This window comes from Tubulanus polymorphus, chromosome 7, assembly GCF_964204645.1.
Source record: "Tubulanus polymorphus chromosome 7, tnTubPoly1.2, whole genome shotgun sequence".
NCBI lineage: Eukaryota > Metazoa > Nemertea > Palaeonemertea > Tubulaniformes > Tubulanidae > Tubulanus > Tubulanus polymorphus.
In genome coordinates, this window is record NC_134031.1 from 9,733,756 (window position 1) to 9,761,128 (window position 27,373).

Sequence of the window (27,373 nt, forward strand, 5' to 3'; positions counted from 1 at the left end):
CACAGAAAACATTTATTATCTTCATTTTGAACATTTATTACTGCTTTTGTTGTAAATGGTAATTTAATATAAGATGATGCTTTAATATCCTTTTCTGTTGTAAAGTTTGAATCATTTTTATACATTTTATTATCTTTTTGATGTTTTATTTCTTTTTGTATTATAAACATTTAAATCTAAATATATAATTTCATTCAATGTTAAGCCAGAACCCTCAAAATATCTTTCTTCAATATGACGTTTAAATTCATTAAATATTTTTTCTAACTTCTCTTTTATTTGTGTTTTTGAAATTATTTCTTCAGAGTGTGTTTGAATATTATAATTCATTTTTTTTCTGACTTTATAAAACTTACTTTCCCAGAGATACTAATTTTTGGATATTCAACATCTGTTATCAAATCTAGTATTTTTTCTATTATTTCATTAAATGTACTATAATCTTCTATTGTTGTACCTTTAAAAAATCTAAATATAATAGCTGCAGGACCAATTTTACTATGTAATGTTTCTAAAATTTCAATTGCATCTTTTATTTCTAGTGAATCAATATAATTTCTAACATTTTCCATGTAAGGTTTATTTGAAATGGATTTAGTTTTTGAAGTTGGTTTTTTTACTTTTTGAGGTTTATCATCAAAATAATCTTTTCCTAAAACATTATTACTCAAATTTTGGTGGTATTTTTGTGATTCGAGATGTCTATTATAATTCCTTTTTACTATAAATTCATTACAAACTTCACATTTTATTTCATCCACATTCATATTTTCTAATCTTTCTTTTCTTTCATTGGAATTTTCTGGAGTTTCAAAATCTATTACATTTTTTATATGATTTGCAGTTTTTTCATGTCGTGTTTTATGAGATGTATCGATGTATTTTTTACAATATTGACAATAATATTGATTTTTATTAACATTATTGTTTTCTGGTTGGTGTTCATTCTCCCCCATTTATTAGGAAAATAAATTACTTGTGGTGATGAGTGGTGTCTCGCCCTCTCGCCCTCTGGTATGAAACCCACATCTTCCAATTACTATTACAAATGGTACTTTATTTTTGTAATCATATTTTTTGAATTCTAATATTTTATCCTTTTCATTTGGTAAAACTAATTTACAATAATCATGATTTTCACATAATTGTTTATGATTTAATAATGCACTTTCAGTTCTGAATTTATGTAAACATTTTCTACATAGATAAATTTTATTATCAAAATCATTTTCTGATTTAAAAAATAAATCAATTCTTTTAATCCACATATGATGATTCTCATAATATAATATATCTATAACATCGTTTGAATCATAATCTTTTGATAGGTATAAAGGTTCTAATGTATAATGTTTTATATTGTTACCTTTTGTATTTGGTAATTTGATTAAATCAAATACATTTATCTTTATATTATTATCTCTTTCTATTTTTGGAATGTTTTTAATTATAACAGGATACTTATCTATCTTATAATTATTTTCAAATGGTTTATAATGAGTTAATCTAAAACTATGTGTAATATCTTCTGTTGGGTGTAAACAACTTATAATTGTCCATAGAAAACATTTATCATCTTCATTTTGTACATTTATTACAGCATTAGTTTTAAATGGTAATTTAATATAACTCGATGCTTCAATATCTGGTTCTTTATAATATGATACATTATTTTCATCTATTGGTTTTGATTTAGTTAACTTATTATATTTTGTGTTATAAACATGTAAAGTCATAAATATTATTTCATCAAATATTAAACCAGATCCTTCAAAATATTTCTCTTCTATTTTAGTTTTTACTTCATTATAAAATTTATCTAATTTATCATCTATATGTTGTTTAGATATAATATGTTGTGAATGAGAATTTATATTATATATTGATACAACTGATATACTAATTTTAGGATATTCAACATCAGTTATTATTTCTATTATTTCTTTCATATTTTCTAAATGTTTTTTATTTTCTTCTAATGTTTTTCTTTTATGAAATTTAAACTCGATAGCTGCTGGGCCAATATCACTTTTAAATGCTTCGGTTATCTCTATATCTTTTTTATTATACAATAAATTGATATATTTTCTTACATCTTCCATGTATGGTCTTTTATTGTTTAATTTATTTTTTATGTTTTTATTGTCTTCTGTTTCTTATAATTATCTTTATCAAAATAATCTTCACCTAAAATATCATTATTCTTATTTCTAATATGACTTTTAGATTTTAAATGTTCTTTATAATATCTTTTATCACTGAATGATTGATTACATGTATCACATTTGTATGTTTCTTTTTCATTCTTTAATTCATCTAATTTAGTTTCTAATATATCATCTTCATATTCTAATTTCAATTTATTCTCTAAATGTGTTTTAGTTTTATTGTGTCTTGATTTTTGGGATTTATCTATATTTATATTACATGTTGGACGGTAGTACTTATTTGCTTCCATTTTAATACTAATATTTTTATTAAAATTGATTTTAGAAGTTATTCATTTATATTTTATTCATATATATGAATATTTTAAGAGTAATAGGGAATAAGTTGTTTCATATCAAAGGTTGAAGGGGCGAGTGAGTAAAAAATAAAAAATAAATTCGAGTTTGTGAGAATTTATTTTTTATTTTTTATGAGATCGACCCTTCGACCTTTGGTATGAAACAACTTATTCCCTATTACTTGCGCGCCATGATTGATGATTGCTATTTCCACCGGTGCTATCTTTAAGTAACTTCATGTTTAAAATAGGAAGCACAGTACATCCATAGAAACTACGCGCAGAAAGAGACTGTTATATTATTATCAGAGTTTAACATTTCGTTTCAAAGTTGTTAGTAGTCAAATCTAATAGATGATGATTTTTATGTGACGAAATTCAGTGGAAAATATGTTAAAATAATAATCAGCAGGAATCCAATAGGGTTTCTGCCAAGGCAGCAGAAACCCTAATAATAAGAAACACGCGAATCTCAATAGGGTTTTCTGTGATGTAACAGAAAACCCTAATAATCACGCGAATCTCAATAGGGTTTTCTGTGAAGAAACAAAAACCCTAATAATCACGCGAATCTCAATAGGGTTTTCTGTGAAGAAACAGAAAACCCTAAAAATAAATATAGCTGCAAAGCAGCGATAACGGGTTTTCTGAACAGGCGTGTTTTTTCATAATTTGAAAAGTGGGTAATAGAAATATATCAATGCGGGATACGCATTTGATGTGTCAAGTCACACCAATACGGTTTGACATAACATAATTTATAGTTATAGTCAAATTGGGGGTTACTCGGGTCGGTTAGTTGTCTGTGGTGTCGAGTAGATTGGTTACCCATCTGTAAAATTGGTTACGGAAACGACTCGTCAGCTTGATGAGTTGTATGTATTATGATTGTGCGCCACCTGCATTTTCCGAAATAATGTTCATAGAATTATTCGAAGGGACGATTGAAATCAATTATCAACGTGCATCCGAATATGTATAGTCCTTGGTAACTTTCCGTTGCAGAGGGCATAGAAAAGATTTTGAAATTATTTAATTAAAATAAAAATTTTATTTATGAAAAATAAACTATTATGGTCATTACAAATTGAAAATGCATAGTTTATTTTTAAGAACAAGCTTACATAGCTTACAAAATACATCACGTAAATTTGAATTTTATAAGTGATGGGTAAAAATCAACGTGTGACAGAAAAAATGTAGTTAATTATTTAACAATATCGAAATATGTGCTCTCTTTTTAAAATATTGGAGTGATACGCAATTAATCACATGGCCTGTATTAAAAGATAGAACATACAAGTTGGATATTTATAAGTCGAAACATGTGAACAGAAACTAAAACTTTGATGTCAGTGACCAGTATGGAATTACACAACGACAATTGGCTTTAAACTCAACAAACATTATTGAAGAATGTTTCAAACAAAATGCTTTATATAACAACATGAATAAACTTGTTTTGCAAAACAAGAAAGTACAAGAACTTTTGAATGGTCGAATTTATTCGCAGTAACTTGTGATTTGGCGATTCTCGGAGCCATCCGTCTTGATTACGTCACTAACAAGTGGTCACGGCCGTACGCGTGCACTCATTTCTTTGAAAATCTAGCGAGCGGGCACCGGTGCTTATTCTTAGACCTTATAGAAATATCAGTCAGAATAGACAGGTTCTAATGATCATAGAGTGCATCGCTGGAGGGTTTCCGATCCATATAATTGAATTTGAATTGGTGCGGTGGCGCTCTCAACGCGGAAGTTTTTGTCATTCCGAATTTTTCAGGGTAGATGTTAGACCCAATATTCGACTCGTCGCGCATGCGCATTGACTGCCTGGACTTAGAAAACTCTTGAAAAGTAACTAAAGATCAGGTTTCGAACACGCAACCACGTGAGCGTATTAAGCATAACGTTATCTCGAGGCGCTAACGATGCTAGCTTGCCGAAGCACTAATTATAACTACATATAGTCTTACCTTAAGCTACCTTATATAGTAATAAGCTGTAAAGCCTCACCTAACCCAACCCTAAAACCTCACCTAACCCTAACCCTATAGCCTCACCTTACCCCTAACTAAACCCTCACCTTACCCTAACCCTAAACCCTCTTGATACTAACCCTTCTGATCTTATCAATTAAAAAGCCGCCTTTTTGTGTACGACTCGGTTATAGGATATTACATTTACCATTTTTCAGTCGGCGACGGACGTTTATCGTTGTAAGTGATGTAATATGTAAAAAAATACAGGGAAACCTATCTCAATTTGTTTTTAGCGATGCAGCGGAACTAATAAGGAACATTTCGATATTTAACATGACCGTAGTACACTATCCCTGGTGGAATAATAAGCTCCACTCGACAAACTCGTTCCTGTGCATTTTTATCTCTGTTTCAGCACACAGCCCCTCTACCATCAATGCCTAACCCCTGTTCGACCAACTTTGGGCGTTTTCCTTTGAAATATAATCTGAGTTAATGCTGCATCTTTATCATGAAACCTAAGAAAGATTATTCTATTATTTAGGCCTATTCAAATTTTCTGTCCACTACCACGTGGAAAAAAGACCCAGTCAAAATTGTGCATCACGCTTTGACAAAGAAATTGATTCTAGGATATAAATTTTACGACTCAAACGAATTTTTTTCTCAAAAAAGCCGCTTTTAGTTTGATGCAAACGTCATTTGCTTTTCAAATGTGTATCCAGGGCTAGTATCGCAGTAAAAGTGAATGTAGCATGTATAATTCCCATCCATCAATTTTGTCTTGTTTCGTATTTTTAGCGAAAATCTCGAAAAGGTCTGACGTCGAGGCAGGTGGTGGCCAGACAAAGACATATTCTTGGGAAATATTTAAAGACGCATGGCAAACACACTTATTGTTCACTTTTTTCCTATCCTTATTTTGAAAATGAAGTATTGTAATAAACTATTGATTTATTTTTGTTGATCAACGCAACGAGTTTTGTTGTTTTCTTTCGTAATTAACATTTGATTTGGATGGTAATCTTGCGTATGAGTCAGTTTGTCATCGAAGCAATACAGTCTAACTTGTTGACGTCTCAGTTGCAGCGGGGCAGGGCGGCCATTATATAGTGGACTTATCCAAATTACACTTACACAGCCCAACGTTTTTCAGTGTGTAAACTCTGTCGTACTGGGCATTATAAGACAGTGAGGAATTGAGTTTTAGCCACCTGAGCCCGCGGCTTGATTCGAGCAAAAAGACCTTAACTTACTTCACAGAATTTGATTATGAGTCAAGGATTTTCTGAAATTTTGAATGCTTTCTCTGGTTTTAAGATCTATTCAAATTCAATCTTCAATACATAAAAATAAGTCAAATAAATTTTTATTTTATTGAAAGAAATTCTAATGAAGACAGATTTTGAAATGAAGGATATATCCAGACAAATAATTACAGCAAAATCAACTGATGATCATCAAGGTGAAGTTTTCATTCATCTTCGGCTAATTTGTCTACCCCTGATGATTGAAGCATTTTGGTTACTCGTGCCAATTAGTCAGCCACAGTCGATTTTCACTCCATCTGACCTCTTTCCATCTGTAATTAAGCAATCAAATGTAAGAATTACTTAGTTAAGGAGCGAAATAAAATATAGATATCTTAGGAGACTAATTCAAATCATGAGTTTGTTGTGAAAATCTATTACTACAGTCTCGTAGAGCATAGACACCAAACCACGTGGCATGGTATTTTAAGGGCTATTCAGTTTACTCCAAAACAAGTCTATGATTAACATTAAAAAAATCTAATGTCACAGGACTCGTGACGCCCATGAATTAGCATCCCATAATAACAATGAATCCAATTCTGCATGTACGTTAGCACCGACTGATTACTAATCCAGATATTGCATTACAAAAAAAAACAATTACCCAAAACGTCAAGTACTTACAGCATCTGAGACAGTTGCGCTTCAGTTAGAGTGTTAAGTTGCGTCTTTGGCTGTCAATGTCGAAAAAGCCTAATTTGAATCATGCATTTGCGCACTGCGGTTTAATATTCCTGCAAGAATCCGCAAAGGAATTGAAGACCGTAGTGACCAGTTCATTCAACGAAGAATAGCTGGAAAGAAAGTAATCAAAATAAATTGTCGTGCACATTCAGTGTAAACCAGGCCATAACTAGCTGCTATTAAGGCATTCCACTTACTCTACCCACTATATTTATATATAGGTTCGCTAAAAACAAAGATCAGAGAAACAAATTGCTTGGGCTAAAGAATAGGGAAGAAGATCTGCTGAATTTAAAAAAAAATAAAAAAGAAAAATTAAATGAACCTACCAATAGTGTTAATAATGTTAATAATTATTCACATAATTCTTCTGATGATAGAAACTTTAATAAATATTTTTCTTTTACAACTGCTATATTATTATTTGGGGGTTTATCTTATTATGGTTATAAAAAGAATTTTTCTAAAAATAATCATAATCATGAAGCGCAGGAAACTAAAATAATTAGAAATGAAAATAAACCTAAGATTAATGAAATGGATTAATATTAGACAGAAAATTAGGTAAAATATTTGACTGGGTAAAGACTTACGAAACTTGGTAAGAGATACTTAGGTAATTTTTTGCCTAACAAGAGGACTTCAGAGTCCTGGGGTTCGAAGAAGCAAAGTCTGATGTACAAATTATAAATCACATACAAGAAAGGCAAATTATGAAAAGAAATTGATATTCCATTAGAGAAGTTTGTTTTAAAATATTCAATTTGTTTTCCGTTTGCATTGCAAGCGTGGTAATGTTATTGTTTACATCTGACTTCATCGATAAAATGAGGCGCGCAGCTGAGCCTGCCTGTCAATCAACATAATTGGTTTACACTAAAAATGCGCTTACTTGAAAGAGTATGCAGTGTATCAATCTAGAATTTTCGGCACAATATCCGATGCTAAATACCTTACTTTAAAGGTTTATTTGATGTAAATCGGATCAAAAATATTTCTAATATTTTGTTCTTAACTTTTGAAGTGGAAGCTGGTGTCGGCATCAACGTGTGTATGGCTGTACGTACGGGTACTGGCGCTTTAACAGGCTCAGCATTGATGGTGTATTTATGCGCGAGTAGATGTAATGATTTGTTTTAACCAACCGCTAAATCGGCATTCATTACGCATGATTTTAGAAAATGATATTATTCAGAGTATTTGAATATATCTATCATGATAATTATAATAATCTTAAGACAAGCGAATTACGTATGTGGACCTATTTCATTGAGGCGTATCACTCAATCTGAAAACAAATCTTCCGATCCTGTCACGTGACTTCATGGCTGCAACTTGACGATAGCTTAGGTTCTCCTTCGAACCAATAAACGGCAGATAAAAAACCGCGACGATGTGATATATGTGGAAAAGATTACAAAACGATGTCAGGATCTCATTGGAAAAAACATTTGGAATCTAGAAAACATTTAACAAATCTAGAATTAAATAGAGCAAAAGCGCCAATAATTGTTTATAGAACAGAAAATGGAAATTAAATAAATGATGAAAACAAAAATGAAATAATTGATGAAATTAAAGATGAAATTGTTGATGAAAATAAAAATTGAATAATTGATGAAAATAAAAATGAAATTATTTATTTTGAAAATGAAAATACTGAAAATATATTTCCATTTCCAGTTCCCAAAAAACGGAAACATAGAAAATCAGAAACTTTTAGTTTAAATTCACTACAATTTAATGAATTAATAAATGATAAATGTAAAAATATTGTTTAATTTTATATGATAAATATAATACCAGATCTTGTTAAAGATTTATATGATAGATATAATGATAAAATCGATTCTGAATATGAAGGTTATAAAAAATATATGTATAATGTTAAAGATCATTTAAAATATTATATCAAATTATAATTGATATGTATCATGAAGATATGCATGAATTTTTGAAACAACTTGATCCTGATGTTGAAAAAGAAATAGAATATATCGAAACAATAGAAATTATTAAGGAAAATAATCTTACGAAAAAAGATATTACAATGGAAAATAATCTCACAGAAAAAGATATTACAAAAGAATATCTTAAAACAAATATTCCAGAGAAATGTAATTTAAATGTCGCAAGAAATCTATTATATAAAACAATAGCAAATGATATATTTGAAAAGGAATTCATGGAATATTCTCAAGCAGAAGAAATAAGAGAATTATTTAAGAATTTAGTAGAATATTTGAGAGTATTAGATAAATTAAAATCATTAAATTATGATTTCTATGTTCCAAAGATGCTTGATTTCTTAAATATTGATGTTTTATTTCCACATTCAGTTTTAAAAGATGAAAAGAAATTAAATGACATAAATATGATATGGAATGATTTCACTAGATTAATAAATATAGAAAAATTAGATGAATTCATATTAAGACGCGCAAACTCAAATATGAGTGATGAAGTAATATATAAAACTCTAAATCCTCCACCACTAATATTATATCAACCACGCAAAAGTAGACCAATTTATATACAAATGTCTAGTTTAGAAAATACAGATTATGTAATGAGATCGTGACAGCAAAGTTATGAAGATTAATTCATTATTGATTCATTTTGAATATTATATTTCATTACTTCCATAAGGCAATGTCTTAATTCCATCTATATATATATGTGTGTGTGTGTGTGTGTGTGTGTGTGTGTGTGTGTGTGTGTGTGTGTGTGTGTGTGTGTGTGTGTGTGATGTGTGTGTGATGTGTGTGTGATGTGTGTGTGTGCGTGCGTGCGTGCGTATATATATATATATATATATATATATATATATATATATATATGAAGTATTACTTCTAACTATTCCATGAATATAGAATTCATCATTATTTTTTATTTTATTATATTTTATATACATATATTTTATATATTTTATTTTATTCACAAGTATTCTATAAACCGCTGATGATTTCATAACATGTATGAATTTAAATGTTTTATGTGAATAAAGTTCTTCACAATATTTCTTTATTCTTTCTAATCATTTCAAATCTTGATTGCATAAATACCAACAATATTTATTGCAATTAACATATTTATAAGAGAAAAGTGTTAAAAAACTAAGATCCGAGAAACAAATGGCTTGGGCTTAAGAATTTGGATTAAGATCTGCTGAATTTAAAAAAAAGAAAAAAGAAATATTAAATGAACCTACAATAGTGTTAATAATGTTAATGATTATTCACATAATTCTTCTAATGATAGAAATTTTAATACCTGCAGATCTATCTCCCATAAAAAATCCTTTAATGAAATATTCTTTTTCTTCTAATGTTTTAGGTCCTATATTAAAGATATTATTAATCATTTCATCAAATGACATATGATTCATTCTTGGATAAAATCTTTTATGCAATAATTCATCTCCAATTTTTATATCAGTTGGTTTTATTTCATTACCATTTTTTCTAATTAAACTATGATCTTCTGTAACATCTACAAATCCTAATTTAGTTCTAACTCTATATATTCTTTTACTTGTTTTATGTCTAATTATATTTTTTAATTTTTTGTCCAAACATCTATTAATCCATTTCCTTGTATTAACTACTTTTCACCATATGAAATATAAAGTGCATTTTGTTTAATAAGTATTTCTGAAATTCTTCTTATTAATATTTGGTTATTAAGTTTTATTAATATTGGGGTGTCAGCTGTTACAGAATTGTGATACAATATTTCAATATTATCAACACCAAATTTAGGTTGTAATGTCGCACAATAAAACTTATACATTAATAATTTTGATAATTCTTAAACTGTTGCCGCAATGAAAACTGGTTTACTGAATTACATTTTGGTACGTTCCATTTTAACTGCTGCTAAATTTATATCAAATCTTTTATTTCCTTGATGTTTTGGATTACTTTGTAAATGTCTAATTCGTTCACCATTAGTAACTAATTCTATGTCACATCTATTTCTAATATTTTCACAAGTTTTACCATAGAATGCATCATTCATTAACTTGAAGAAATCCTTTTCAAACTCAAATATTGCTATTGTGCGTTGTTTTGTATTGAATTCTATATATTTAGATAACCAGTTAGATTGTTTAACTTCAATTTATCTATGTACTTTTTTTAAGTATCATTCCCTGTTCTAAATAAAATTTTAAGATTTTATAATGTACTACATAATTATATTTATTTTCTTGTGTTAACATCAATTTTCAGTGGATCCCATTTTCTTAGGTTTTATTTTTTTCTGATACTCGCTTTATTCTTCATCAATTACTTTTTTATGGTCTGGGCAATATGGATAATTTTTAGATTAATGTTTTATTTCATTGAGATATTCTAAATCAACTATAAAAAAATAACCAATTTCGGTTTTGTCTTTTAATATTTCAATTTTTGATGCCCAATCAATATTTTTATTTTCTTCATCACTAACATCTGTTAAATCAAAGCCACCATACGGTTGATATTGCATCATAGCCCAACCATAGGGATTATTAGCGTCTACATATATTAATTTGTAATCATCATTTGCTCTAAAATATCTATCATCCATAATTCCAGATATTCCACCTCGAATAGCTTTTTCAAATATTAATAATATATCTACTTCTCTAATTAATTCAAGTGTTATATTTGTAAATTTTAAACCGCATTGCCAAGTTAAACCTGGACTAGAATAACAATAACACGGATCAATTTCATAATGTTTTAAGTTTTTACAATAATAACATTTTGTTGCTTTTTTCAAAATTGATTTCATCAAATATTGTCATTCAATTTCATAATATGTGTTTAATTTTTCCATGAATACATTCTCATGTTCTAATAGAAAATTACAAAATACTTCTATAACATCTTCCCCGCGATAAGAAATATATTAATCTTCAAATAACTCAGGATAATTTGATTTAGTATAAACACCAACAGCAGATGCAGTTTGATGAACTTTTTTAATTGTTGAAGTTATAGGTGGATCTTCTATAATATTCTCATCTAATTCATTATTTTAATCTTCTACTTTTAATTTTGCTGTTGTTAATTTTAGTTTTTTACGATCTTAAATATCATTTATCATTTAAATATTTGTTTATACTTTCAAAATCGGCATATATTACAAATGGAACTTTATTTTTAAATTTATTATTTCTAAATCTTAATTTATGATCTTTTTCATAAATTCTTATGTTTTAATAATGTTTTAATAATGTATCTTCTGTTCTAAATGTTAATAAACATTTTCTACATAAGTATAATTTATTTTTTTCTCCTCTTTTATAGGATAAATCTAGCTGTTTTATCCACATATAAGGATTTTCGTAATATAATAAATCTATAACATTAATATCATCATATTTCCTTGTTAAATATAATGGCTCTAGTTTAAAGTGTAGTATTTTATCACCTTTACAATCACTTAATTTTATCATCTCATAAACATTAATTTTCAAATTATTAATTTTTTCGATTTTAGGAATCATTTTAATATTAAATGGGAAACTATTTATTTTAATGTCTTTTTCATATTCCTCGTAATTAGATAATCTAAACTATGCGTAGCATCTTCTGTTGGATATTTATAACTTAAGCTTCAACATGTTTTTCATTCTGCGTTGAATTCCATAATTCAACAAATGTCTTTGCTTTATCCAGTTGATCTAAATATAACTGTAAATCTAGTTTATTAGATTTAATTATATATTCTTTCTTTTCCAAAGGTCTTAAATTTTTCCAATTCCAAATTAGTTTTTTATCGTATTCATCACTCATATCAAATTTAGAAATCGGCAATCATGTTCTAATAGAAAATTACAAAATACTTCTATAACATCTTCCCCGCGATAAGAAATATATTAATCTTCAAATAACTCAGGATAATTTGATTTAGTATAAACACCAACAGCAGATGCAGTTTGATGAACTTTTTTAATTGTTGAAGTTATAGGTGGATCTTCTATAATATTCTCATCTAATTCATTATTTTAATCTTCTACTTTTAATTTTGCTGTTGTTAATTTTAGTTTTTTACGATCTTAAATATCATTTATCATTTAAATATTTGTTTATACTTTCAAAATCGGCATATATTACAAATGGAACTTTATTTTTAAATTTATTATTTCTAAATCTTAATTTATGATCTTTTTCATAAATTCTTATGTTTTAATAATGTTTTAATAATGTATCTTCTGTTCTAAATGTTAATAAACATTTTCTACATAAGTATAATTTATTTTTTTCTCCTCTTTTATAGGATAAATCTAGCTGTTTTATCCACATATAAGGATTTTTGTAATATAATAAATCTATAACATTAATATCATCATATTTCCTTGTTAAATATAATGGCTCTAGTTTAAAGTGTAGTATTTTATCACCTTTACAATCACTTAATTTTATCATCTCATAAACATTAATTTTCAAATTATTAATTTTTTCGATTTTAGGAATCATTTTAATATTAAATGGGAAACTATTTATTTTAATGTCTTTTTCATATTCCTCGTAATTAGATAATCTAAACTATGCGTAGCATCTTCTGTTGGATATTTATAACTTAAGCTTCAACATGTTTTTCATTCTGCGTTGAATTCCATAATTCAACAAATGTCTTTGCTTTATCCAGTTGATCTAAATATAACTGTAAATCTAGTTTATTAGATTTAATTATATATTCTTTCTTTTCCAAAGGTCTTAAATTTTTCCAATTCCAAATTAGTTTTTTATCGTATTCATCACTCATATCAAATTTAGAAATCGGCAACACGTGATCAATATGAAAGTATTCACCATAATTATCTATATTCATTTTATCGTCGAATTGATATATCATCCATGAGTTGAGAAATTCATCTGTACAACCCAACAAATTAGATAGTGTTTCTGAATGCTTTTCTTTGTTGAATAATTGTGTTAATCTAGACCTTAAACATTGTTTCAATCTAAAACTAAGATCTGTTTTATATCTTTCTCTCATATATTCTGTCATATAATCATTATAAGCTTCTCTATTATCTTCTCGATATTGTTTGGTATATAGTTTAATACAAGTTTTACAGCAATATTGAAAACCATCTTTGCTAATCTTACGCTTACTAAATTCTGTTAAAACTAATTTATCTAATTCACACTTAGAACACTTCTTATAGTATATATTTATTACACCAGTGTTATTTGTAATGTTGATGATTTGTGATTGTTCTGGTTCCATTTTAATATCAAATCTTTTTACTAAATTGATTTTAGAAGTTATTCATTTATATGTCATTCATATATATGAATATTTTAAGAGTAATATGGCATAAGTTGTTTCAGGTTAAAGGTCGAAGGGGCGAGTGAGTAAAAAATGAAAAATAAATTCGAGCGTGCGAGAATTTATTTTTCATTTTTTATGAGCTCGACCCTTCGACCTTTGGCCTGAAACAACTTACTCCCTATTACTAGTATCTGTCTACTTACTGCCATGTATGTAGTGTAAATACACATATTCATTTCTACGTGACGAGTTTCGGCTATATGGTTTGAGGTTCACGGTCACGTGATACCGTGATTATGATACCTTGTTTCTCATTCCCCGGCCGGGTAAGATAAATTACCGGTAAAAATCGTTGGAATAAAATGCTGCCTGTCGGGCCTAGAGCTAATACCTTCTTTTTATGATGAAAATAAAATCGACCGGTTGGGTCATTATAAGTAGTATATGGTAACGATTTTACATGTTTAAACTCAGATGCCGAATAGTGTGAGGCGGGACTCGAACCCTACAACACTCCTAGTCTAGTATCTCGCTGTTCTCGTAAAGCCATGATATCGACTGGTATTCAGGAATATTCTTCCCGCAGTCAATTTTCGCAAACGGTCCTCTTAACTGGAGATGGATCAAAGAACGCCCGGCTCGGATTGCTATTCTGTGCCTATCGCGCGCTACGCGTGAATCGCTTATGTAATCTTTTCTGTAAATCTCTTTGAGAATTACGTATTCTCAAGTCCGACATCACCCCACACACGAGGTTGATTTTACGGCAGAGTCGACATGTTTTACCAATTTTTAAATAAAGTTAGCACAGGCTAGCGATTTGAAATTAAGAAAGTTAGCATGTAAAGAGTTAAGCGGTTATAATAAGAACTCTACTCGAGTCGCTCGTGTATGTGTGTATTTAGTTTTCCATTATAACTACCTGTATAGACTTTCAATGCGTTACGTTTGCCGGAATTTCAATTGCGTCATTCAGCTGTTGTTAATGTCGCAGCGACAGATGTTGTATTATACTTTATTGATTCCTGCATTCCACGCATAACTTGCCGGGCCTCTGAGGCCCGCAGAGGAATGTGGAAATCGATAATGATTGTAGAATAAAATATATGAGTTTATGAAATAGTAATTCCACCAGTCGTTTCTTTGAATTTATTTTCAGTTTGAGGATTTATTATCGAGGATTCGAAATGACTTATCTGGATAGTTATAATTACTTCTAATAGATAAACAATAGTAGTGAGATAATCTAAATCCTAATTTAAAAAAAAAGTATTTAAAAAACAATAACTTCAACTAACCAGTGAATTCTATTATATTTTTAATATTTTCTTTTCAAAAGGAGAATACTTTATATTTTGACTAGATTCAAATAGAAATTCTTTAAATTCAAATAGCTAGTATCAGTAGTCAATACAAAAATTCTTTAACTTTAACTAGCCAGTATCATTTTATAATACTTATAATATTTTTCTCGCTTTTTTCTCTAATATAAATGTCAAAGAAATCGAGTAAGAATAATACCAACATTGAAAAAACATTAGATGATTTGGGTATTAGTGATAATAAGGATATTTCAACCAAAATTGAAAATAACATTAATTGTAATATTGATTATGAATACTACTTATATTGTAAGCACCATCTAGAATTATTAATTGCTAGTGGTAAATGTAATCAGTTTATCGGGAAAATAATAACTTTTCAAGAATTAGACTATGAAACCAGATAAAGTAATAAAATATTTTAAGATCTATGAAGAGTCAAGATTAGCCCGAATAAATGATTCTATTTCAGATGATATTATAAAATGTTATTCAAAATTATGTAACCGAGTAATACCAATTGATGTTGAAAATAAATTATATAGTGATTTAAAAAATGACTACTTAGTTATGACAGAATTACAGAAATGGGTTGGATACGCTTCATTTCAATTAGGTGGAATAATGACATTGATTTCTACTGGAGTTATAACATTTTCTAATATCAAACCTATAGTATGTAAAGATAAAAGTAATTCAGAAGATGGTGCCATACAGCACCCAAACAGTGAAACAGAAAATGACTAAAAATTAACAAATAAATTAACTAAAAATAAATGAGTGATGATGGTTCCGTACGGCACCCACACGGTGACATTAAGAAAAAGCCTAGATCCGAGAAACAAATTAAATGGCCAAGAGAATTAGGTAAAAGATCTGCAGAATTAAAAAGCTAAGAAAAAGAAATTAACTGATATAAATGAGTCACAGACTTTATCTGATATTGATTCAAATAATAATCCATCTAATTCATCTAATAGTGGAAGAAATAATTACTTATATATTACAATTGGGTTAATCACAATTATTATATTTTCTGGTGTAATATATAAATATAAATCCAAATCTAATGATAATGATTCCAATGATAATAAACCTATTATACCAGAAAATAAATCAAATCATAAAGTCATTGAAACTAAATCTAAATTATTATTAATGGATTAAAAGAAGATGAAAAAAGAACAATATTTAAGAGAGTTATATTATAACCCAGAAAGTGAAGTATGATATTCTAGCGTTACAGAATTATGGGATAAAATTAGATCTGATAAAGAAAATGGTAATATAAAATATAGTGAATTGAAATCATGGTTACAAAATCAACCAACATATCAAATCCATAAGAAAATGGATAAAAATTATTTAACAAGGAAAGTTATGGTTTCATATATCGATCAACAATGGCAAGCTGATTTAATTGACATGAAGAACTTAGAAGAATACAACAAAGGATATTTCTGGATATAAAATGTTATAGACATATTCAGTAGATACGCATGGTCAATTCCAATCAAAAATAAAACTGGTATAGAAGTGACAAATGCTTTTAAATCAATATTTAAAGAAGCTATTCCAGATAAGATACAAATACAATTTGATGAAGGCAAAGAATTCTATAACAAACATTTTTAAAAACTATTATCTGATAACGATGTAGAATATTTTTCAACACACTCAGATAAAAAAGCATCTATTATAGAAAGATTTAATAAAACATTGAAAACTAGAATGTGGAAATATTTTACTGCTAATGAAGCATATAAATATATCGATATATAAGATGATTTAGTGAAAGGTTATAATAATTCTAAACATAGTTCTGTAAATATGAAACCTATACAAGCTAGAAAAGAAGATAATTCAGAAATAGTTTTGAATAATTTATATGGTGCGTTTGTTACACACGATTTTGGAGAACCTAGATTTAAAATAGGACAACATGTTAGAATATCTTAATATAGAAAAACCTTTTATAAAGGTTATACACCAAATTTTACTGAAGAAATATTCAAGATTAAAAAGATAATATTAACTAAACCTTTTGTTTATGAATTAGAAGATATAAAATATGAAGAAATATTAGGTTATTTTTATGAACAAGAATTATCACTTGTACCGAATCCAGATGAAATAGAATACAAAATAGAAAATGTATTGAAAACTAAAACTCTTGAAGGAAAAAAGTATTCTTTGGTGAAATATAAAGGATATGATGATAAACTTAATGAATGGATTTTATCTAGTAAAATTTAAAGAATAAATGAATAAAGATTTATTTATATTTGAACCGCATAATATGTTAGTTACTGGAGTTACAAACCGTGGTAAAACACATTTCATATTAGTTTTGTTAGAAACTATTTATACGAATCATTTTGATAATATAATATTATTTTGTCCTACTTATGAAATGAATAAAACATATAATAGAGATATAGTTAAGATAACAAAGTTTATTATATTAGATCCTAAAACAGTAAAAGAAAATTAAGATAATTGTATTAAAATAGCAATTGATATTTATAAAGGATGAAATACATTATTCATTATAGATGATTGTGCAAATTTACATGATTCAAAAGTTAGAGAAAGTGAGTTATGTTATCTAGCTTTCTCTGGGAGACATTTTGGGATAACAACATGGGTTTTAAATCAAAAATATAATTCAATTGTTAAAGAATTTAGGGGGAATATAAGATTTCTAGTTTTATTCTACAATAAAGATAGAAAATCTATGCAACAATCATTGGAAGAAAATCAAATTATACCTACTGAATTACATGATGAATATATGAATAAATTAAAGAACAGTAAAAGTTCAAAATTATTACCGAGACTACAATTTCCATATGAATATAAGTTTATAAAATAAGATATTTTAAGTATTAATATATTAGATACATATTAAGTACATACTTAAGTACGTACTTCAATACGTACTTAAGTACGTACTAAATACCTTAATACTTAAAACCCCTTTTTTATTTGATATTATTTTATACAATTTTCAACCAATTTATTTTTATTTTTTTAAACTAATATATAATTTTTAATTAGGATTTATTATACTAAAATCATTATTATTCATTATATCAAAGGGATGAATATAAGGCTCACCAAATAATTTAACACATTCATATATATCATTTAAATTATTATTTATCATAGGATTTAAATTTAATACTAAACCTGTTATAAATGAAGAATCATTTTGATTAAATAAATCATTTCGATTGATATTATTACTCATTTATTTTTAAAAAAAATTTATAAAGTAAATGGATGAAGATCTCAATGATAATTTAGCTAGTAATTTATCTACATATCCGGGATATACAGCACAAGAAGATATTAATACTATGGATTCTACAGAACGTGATATGATAATTAATTATCTTACAGAGGATGATAAAATATACAATATATTAATGAAACCCCCCTAAATATGAAACAATATGAATCCTCTGAAGAGGAAGAAAAAGAAGAAGAAAAGAAGGATAATTTATATGATGAAAAAAAAGATGATGTAAGAATAGACATGGATATATCAGATAATGATAATGATGATATTGAGGAAATTAATAATGTTTTTATTGATGAATTAGTTAATGAAACATATATACCTACTACTATTAATAATAATAATAATAATTACACCGAAACACCAACACCATCTGTTAATAGTAAATATACTAATACAGAATATATAAAAATATTAGAAAAAGAAAATGAGTCATTGAAAGAAAAAATAAATGATAGAAAAATAACTATAGATGAAATAACAAATAAATTATATAAAAATAAAACACAGGAAGATAAAAAAATACTATTTTAAATTTTACTCAAGCTTGTGATTTTCAATTTAATAAAAAGGTTTAGATCAATATCCAGAAAATGAGATAAATGATTGATATAATCAAATAATGAATATAAATAATAAAATTAAAACTACTAATTTAATATGTTATGTTATAAAAATTATAATACAAATAATAGAGACTATGAGTGTTAATCTTGGGTTAAATGAATTTATGGGTCTATCTAATGAATTAACATTAGATATGATAGTAAATAATACAGGACTCGAATGTGAGGAATTAGCACAAGAATATAAATCATTTAATAGTTCTAAATTCTAATTTTATTTTCCCTTTTACAAATGATCTTAGATAGAATGGTTAAAGCTTTAAATAGAAAATTTAGTAGTTTAGTACATGAAAATTATATTACACATACGTATTGAATACGTACTTAAGTACGTATTAAGCACGTACTTAAGTACGTACTAAATACCTTAATACTTAAACCCCATTTTTTATTTACTATTATCTTATACAATTTTCAACCTTTATTACTTTTTGAGTGTTATATAATTAACATTACTTTCTGAATCACTTTCATCATCACTCTCCGATTCATCATCATACTCTAACAATTTTCTCAAATTCTCTACCGTATCATCATCAATAATTGGTTGATTGATATACTTATTAGTTATCCAAGCTGTATCTTTATTTTCTGATTTCAGTTTCATATAATCTTCATTGTCAATACGCTTTCCTGTAACTATACTTTCATTGTCATCTTTCTTAGTGTTTGACTCCAACATTTCATTTTCAATGTTTGATCCTAATATTTTTTAGCAGCAGATAAATCTAATTCATCATTACTAGGTTCCTTAGATAAAAATTCACCTAATAAATCTTTATATAAATTTTTACCGTTTACTTTTTTATTTGAAATAAACTTTGTTACATATCTAAATGGGTGTTCTATAAATTCTCTTATACCAACACGCTCTATTACATTAGTAATATGTGTAGCTGTATTCATATGATTATTCCAATTTGATGGACTGTTTGAAAATTCACCTTTACAGTAGCCACAATAATTTCTATTTTCACTAATTTTTAATATCATTTCATTATTAGGCGTAGAAGGTAAAACGTTATTTGACGTAGAAGGTAAAACATTATTTGATGTAGAAGGTAAAACATTATTTGATGTAGAAGGTAAAACATTATTATCAATTTCATTACTTAAATTATCAACAACTTTACTTTTATTATTATCGTTTTCTATTAGTTTAGTTTTATAATTTTTGAAAATAGGATCAAATATCAAAGCTATATTACAAGGTATTACATAATATAAGCCATCATTAGTTTCATGTGTATCGGTGTATGGAATATGTTTACATACTTTACCTCCTTCCATCTATTATAAATTTTTTTATTGAAATTAAAATTTTAATACATAACACTATTTAATCGAGAATTTACAATATTTAATTGCGCGTCAGATATAATATAAATGTGCATTTTGAAATTTAAGCTTCCTCTTTTCTTTGTCATGAATAATTGTATTCCATCTTTAGTGTTCTGTAATTTTTTCCCAGAACCATGTAATAAGTTATCTTCAGTTGTTCTAAAATCCAACCATAATGCATATTTATTACCGGTATAATAATCAATTTGATTAATATTACAATTTTCAGATGATTTTACTTTTTCATTCATAAAATGTTTTCTAATTTCTGGCCACTGATCTATCATTCTCATTCCTTGACAAAATGTTTTATTTGCTATTCCTTCGATAGTTATTTCTACTTTTGTTATTTCAGGATTATAATAATTATCAACATTTATTGCGCCATTAGAATATGTTGCAATGGTAAAAAATATTAATACACCTTTAATAAATCTTCTTGGGAAGTTAATATTCTCATTAATTATTTCATCATTTGCACTAATAGTAACAGTTTTAAATTTATCAATATAATCATATAATAATGAAAATCCTTGATTGTATTGAGTTTGAATTGTTAGCAATGTTTTCATCAGTTACTGTGTCATATTCTAAACACATATTCGATAATTTATAACCCATATCTTTAACAACACAAGATAATACAATTTCATTTACAGGAGCAAATGTTATCTCAAATATTACATCTTCTTGATTGCGTGTTTATACAAAGGTGCATTACTATTTATCAATTCAAAACCTAATGGATATTTATATTTGCTTCCATAAATCTTTTTTATCAAATTATCTATAGCATTAGTTGCTACTGCATTATTGGCTTCAGATCTTAATTTATTTTGGTTTTCAGATTGGATGCCTTGAAATATCATATTATTTCTATTTTCTTTTGTAAACCATAAATCTTTATAATGCGTAAATAAATTATAATCATCTAATGAGAAAACTGTTTCTGGACCCATCTTTATAGTTAATTTTTTAATCAAATATCTTCCAACATTATCAACAACATAATTATTTTCATGACCAGTTACATTTATATCTGCTGATAAATAAATACTATTTGGAACATAAAAAGTATTTTGTGTTAATCTCGGGATTCTAACATAAAGTTTCATCGGGATTAATATTAGAAGGATTACGAGTAATTATATGATGAGATCTTTCTGCTTTAATAGCATTAGATATTCTATGATTCTTAGAAGGATTTATATAACTCCCACTCATTTATTTAACAAAAAAATTAATTATTTATTTTTTATCATATTCACTAACCCAAAAATAATAGCACTTACAACTGTAATTAAAAATAAAATAATATGTTCAGCAGCAAAGTTAAGAATATTCCCAGCAGATTTCAATATAAAACCAACAATGGATGCAATAACTCCGGGTAATGCTGCAGCAGATTTTTTAGATAGTTCCCATAAATATTTTGCTAATTTTTTTAAACCATCCTTAACTTTATCTTGTATAGAATTATTATCATTCGGGGGTTTATCTGGTTTATTGGGAGTAGGAGTAGATTTCAATGAATTTGATATTGCTAAGTTGTAAAATACCATAGTTACAGCTGTTAGAATTGAAAGAATTGTTATACCTTCTAACTTAAATAATAATTTTATTCTATCTTTCAATGATATTTCAGAATTTGGTTTTATCAACAAATCTTTAAAAATAACTTTAAATCTATTAATAATATAATCATATGATTTTGATAATAATTTAATTTCTTCTTTCTGAAATTCTATGTTATATTCTAAATCATCTTTTTCTTTTTCTAAATATGCATTTCTTTTTTTAAATTCGATTTCTTCAATAACTTTATTATCTCTATCTAATTGTAATTCTTCTATTTCTTTAATCTTATCAGTTCTATCTTTTCTAAAGTTCTATTTTTAAAATCTCTTACACTTTTATTATGTGCAAATGTATCAGCTTCATTTCTTATACTAATAATTTCTCTTATTGCTTTATCAGAAAATATATCTAAATCTTCTAATTCTTGATCTGTTGCATCAAGTAATCCATTTGGTAAAAGTTTTTCAATTGGAACTTTATTTGATTTAAGTTTACCAGAAGTTCTTTCCGGTTCTAAATTATTATTGATTGTTTCAAATAAGTCATTAATTCTTTGTTTAAATACTCTTTTATTTTGATTTATTTCTTCTTGTGTTACATCTTCTGGTTCATTACTATTAAAACTTATTCTTTTAATTCTAGATGATTCTAAATTACTCAAAGTTGATCCCGCTAATATTTTATCTTGATTTTTATAAGTGATATTAATATAATAATCATCTTTTAAATGATAATAATATTCACCATTATCTAAAAGTTTTAATTCTCTTACTAAAAGTCTAGCACCTCTATCATTGATATTATATCCAGAATTTTCAAATACAGGTTGTAATTTAGAATAAATTCATTATATTCTAAATCTTGTCTTACTAAACCTGGATTTTCATTTTCAGGATTTATTCTCGATCTAGTTCTTCTATCAAATTCATCTGTTGATGGTGCTTTAGAACCACTATCTGCTAAATTAGAATTATATGCTGATGAATCATCATCGTCAATATTAGATTCTGCATCATTATTATATTCATCATTATTATCATCATTATTATTTCCCATGTCTTTCATTGGAATATTGTCTACATTTTCTGCCATTTACATAATAAAAAAATTAAAATTTAAAATATAATATTCCTCCGATTACAATTCCTATACAAGTTATAGCAAATTTGGCATTTTCATGGGATTTATTATCATTATCAGTTTTAATTATTTCAAGTTGATTAATATCAGTTTTACCATTTTCTGTAGTATTATAATCTTTTATTTTAGAATCATTATTTAATTTAATATTCTTAGTTTTAGTTTCTGTTGATTGAATATGTTTTTTATTTTGTTCACCTTCCATTAATTTTGGAGCAGTAATAATCTTTTTATTTATATTATTTAATCCAAATGAATTATTCATTGTTGCAGTTTTAATTAGATTATTATAACCAATTATAAATCCCATCTTTAATACTAAATCATTAGAAATAATTAATAGATTAGGGCCTATACAATAATTTAATCTAATATGTGATTTATCTAAATAATTTTGATATCTTACAATGTTTTCTGGAATCGATCTATTTTTATCATTATGAATTGAATCTTCAAATAATACTTTGAATTGTTTCTGTGTATCAAATGATGTGTTATCATTTCCAAATATTGGTCATCTTGTTTCAACTTGCGCACCTAAAATACATATCAAATAAATTCTAATTGATTGATTTATTCTTTGTATACCTGATTTTGTAAAACCTTCACTATTTTCTAAAATGAAATTAATCCAACCATTATTATTATCAATTTTATAATTATGATAAGCTCCAATTCTATGCATATAATCAATTCTTTTTATTTCATACTGTTCACCAATACCTTGCAATTTACCATGCGCTCTAAAATCGGAATTAATATTTATATTAAATTCATTACATATTTTATATAACTTAGATAGATTAATATTATTGTCCAATTCTTTAAAATATTTAGATCCGGGCAAAGGACATTCTAATTCATTTAATATTATTCTGATTTGAAAATATGTGTGAAATCTAAATATTGTGTGAATTAATTTTAAATCAGAATAATTCAAATTTTTGTCTAAGTTATCTAAATGATCATTCCAACTTATACCACAACCAGTTGTTGCACAATAAACAGCAAAATTTAATTGATTCTGCCAATATTTCAAATTAGATTTTACTTTATATATATGATATTCATCTCGAGTAAAAGTAACTTCATATGTATTAAATATATTTTCCATTTTAGAAATAAAAAACTGTGTTTCAGTAACAAAAATTTCTAAACTAGTTGATGAATATAAAACTAAATTTTTATATGTAATATCTTCATTAAAATCTATTGCAGGAATATTATATTTAATTGATTTATTATATTGGAAAGCTTTTGGAAACTTCATTTATATAATTAAAAAATTAATAATTCATTAATTCTTTTAATAATTTATCTTGTTCTTCAACTGATATTATCATTTAAACAAATTATATAATCTAGTGTATTTTTTAATTTATTAATTTCTTTTATATTAGTTTTAATTTTTTCTTTATTACTTTTAATATTTAATTTTCAACTTATATCAGTTAAAACACTTGAACTTAATCCTAACACACCAATTGATATAGCTAAAGGTGTTAATGGACTGAATATTGCTAGAAATGTTATTACCGAACTAATTGTAACTGAACCACTGATAATAAAATAATATATAATTTTACTTTTTAAATATTTTTTCTTTTTTATCTTTAAGTCACTTTCAAATTCTTGCAGAAGCCATTTATTTAACAAAATAATTACGCATTCATATGGGAGGGATATATTTTTGTTTTTCCAAATAATCAATAGTTAATTTAGATAAAGTAACTGCTAACGTTAATTTTAAGATATCATTTATATCAAATCTATCAACATTAACACTTCCCATTTTAAATACTTTTTTAATACCATTGAATAACCAACAGTTCCAACTGATAGTAAGGCTCCATTATATGATCCAGTTATTATCCACTTATTATCACTCATTTATTTATCAAAAAAATTACTATCTTCAAAATATTTAGTTATCTTATTTATGATTAATTCAACATTTATTTCATTACTACTTTTATGATTATCATATATTTTGGATAATATGTTTTGAATATCATCGATAATTCCATCTTCATTTAATTCATAATATTATAAAGGTGTTTTAATTAAATCAATTACTTTTTCTACATTATAATTTTCTTAATTAATCATTGATGCATTGTTAAATGATTTACTTTTTATATCAGTAATTACATCATTAAGTTTAATTCTCATTTCTTTACCATGTTTAAAATCAAACCCAAAACATATACTCGGTCCAACAGTTATATTCATTTATATAGTGAAAAAATTACTCTTTACATCTTATAACTAATTCATTAATTACAGGGAAATTATTTAAATCAATTAAATATCCATTATGATTTCTAATTTCTAATCTAAAATTATTAAATTGAGGAATGCATGGTTTAAAATCACATTCTGTTAAATTATAATTTATTTGCGTTCCAAATTCTTTAACATTCTTCAATGGTAAAATGTTTAATAAACCAGAATTACAAGTTATATCTTTAGTTGCTTCGAATGTTTTTGTAGGATCGATTAAATTGCAATAAATATAAAAATGTGTGTAAGGTATTAAGTTTGGTGTAGTAGCATCAATATTTGTAAAAGATCTATCTGGAAGAATTCCTAACAGTTTAGCTATAGGATTTTTTACCATAAATTTATGTTTTTCACTTTTAGACAACCTTATCTTTATTCTATCAGAACTATCACTTTTGAAAAATCTAATACTAAACCCGGAATTACTACCTAATTTGTGCCAAGCTTTTCTATTAATTTCTTGTGCTAATGTATCTAAATTATATAACCCTGGTTTTAAATATATATAGGACCTTTCATTTTTACCTTTATCAAAAATTAAAAAGGCTCTATGTTCAATAGTTTTATTCGATATATTGTAAAATGAGTTACATAAACTTATATTAACTAATTTTAAATCTAAACAATTTTTAATTTCTCTGTCTAATTGTACTAGCAAATTATGTGATTTATAATTTGTAAGTTTTCTAGAATCTACAAATATTCTGTATTCTTTTAATTCTACCATTATTTATAACATAAAAAAATTATCTAATTGTACTAGTAAATTAAGTGATTTATAATTTGTCAGTCTTCTAGAAACAACAAATATTCTGTATTCTTTTAATTCTACCATTTATTTTACATATTTTCTTATTCGAAATCTATTCCATGGTGCCCTGTTTCATTCTTACCTTTGTATATGAAATAGAAATCTCCAGAACATAATTCTTCTAAATCTTCACTTGATAATCTATGAAATCAGTAATTGGAAGATGTGGGTTTCATACCAGAGTACTAGAGTACTAAACACCACTCATCACTACAAGTAATTTTTTTTCCTAATACATGGGAGATAGAAAAGCATTCTTAGCAACAATAAATAACAGAATTAAACCAGCAAGTGTTTCAGTGTTTTTAAGGTAAGTTTTAGCAAAATTGCCCTATCCTCGACCTACAGAGTTTTCAGGGGATAAGCATCCCATTATTGAAAGGCGCCACGGGACGCTTATCCCCCGTCATTTCTACTTACACCCCCGCGACCCACGTCAACCGGGATCTCCTTCAATAATTCGCAGAAATCACATTATATTAAAGGCGCCTAATGTAATTTCTACCAATCTCGAAATTCGAAACCGAAGGAGAAACCCGGAGAGTGGACGAAGGTGCATTTTCAAAATGCCTCTGCTGGCCAGAGCTACTCCAGTATGGAATGAATTGCCTTATATACTTAGCTAAAACACCTAATTAAATGTTGTTGGTGCTAAAAAAATATATGAAATATGAAATTATAAATTATTCCGAATGAAAAGAGTATAAGAATGAAAACTGATAAATGAATTATGGATTTTTAACTTAATTATGATATAATTTTTAATCAAATTAGTAATCGATTACCATGTTAATTGATTAACAAATTCAAATTCAAATATTCATTTTAGCATCACACCCCACCCAGTGCTGCCATCTTTCAATTTAAGAAAAAACTAATAATAAGAAACGAGTGTAATACAATATTCAAGTAAAAACTTCAAATTAAAAAAACAAAATAAATTAATAAAAATAATGAATATCTAGAATCCGAAATGACTTATCTGGACAATTTAATTGCTCCGCATAGATAGACAAAAGTAGTGAGATGGTGCCGTACGGCACCCACATGGTGATATTCAATTATTTTTTTTGCTTTTTTTCTAAAATATTAATCCATTTTTTTATTGTCAATTTTGGAATTTCAGAAGTATTTTCATTTTTAATAGCAGTTGTTTCAGAATTATTAACATCATGAATTTCATTTGATTTCTTATACCAATTACACCCAAT

The 27,373-nt window shown here is 26.6% G+C and overlaps 1 long non-coding RNA gene across 1 annotated transcript in view; it reads right to left on the minus strand.

The window, feature by feature from the left end:
* Positions 1-5,929: 5,929 nt before the first annotated feature.
* The window catches only part of LOC141908778 (uncharacterized), a 67,601-nt gene continuing 46,157 nt past the window's right edge, over positions 5,930-27,373 (minus strand). The window contains exons 4-5 of the long non-coding RNA XR_012619634.1: positions 6,426-6,595; positions 5,930-6,070 (exon numbers count right to left, since the gene is read on the minus strand). This is a non-coding gene — a long non-coding RNA (uncharacterized LOC141908778). The remainder of the gene's footprint in view (positions 6,071-6,425; positions 6,596-27,373) is intronic.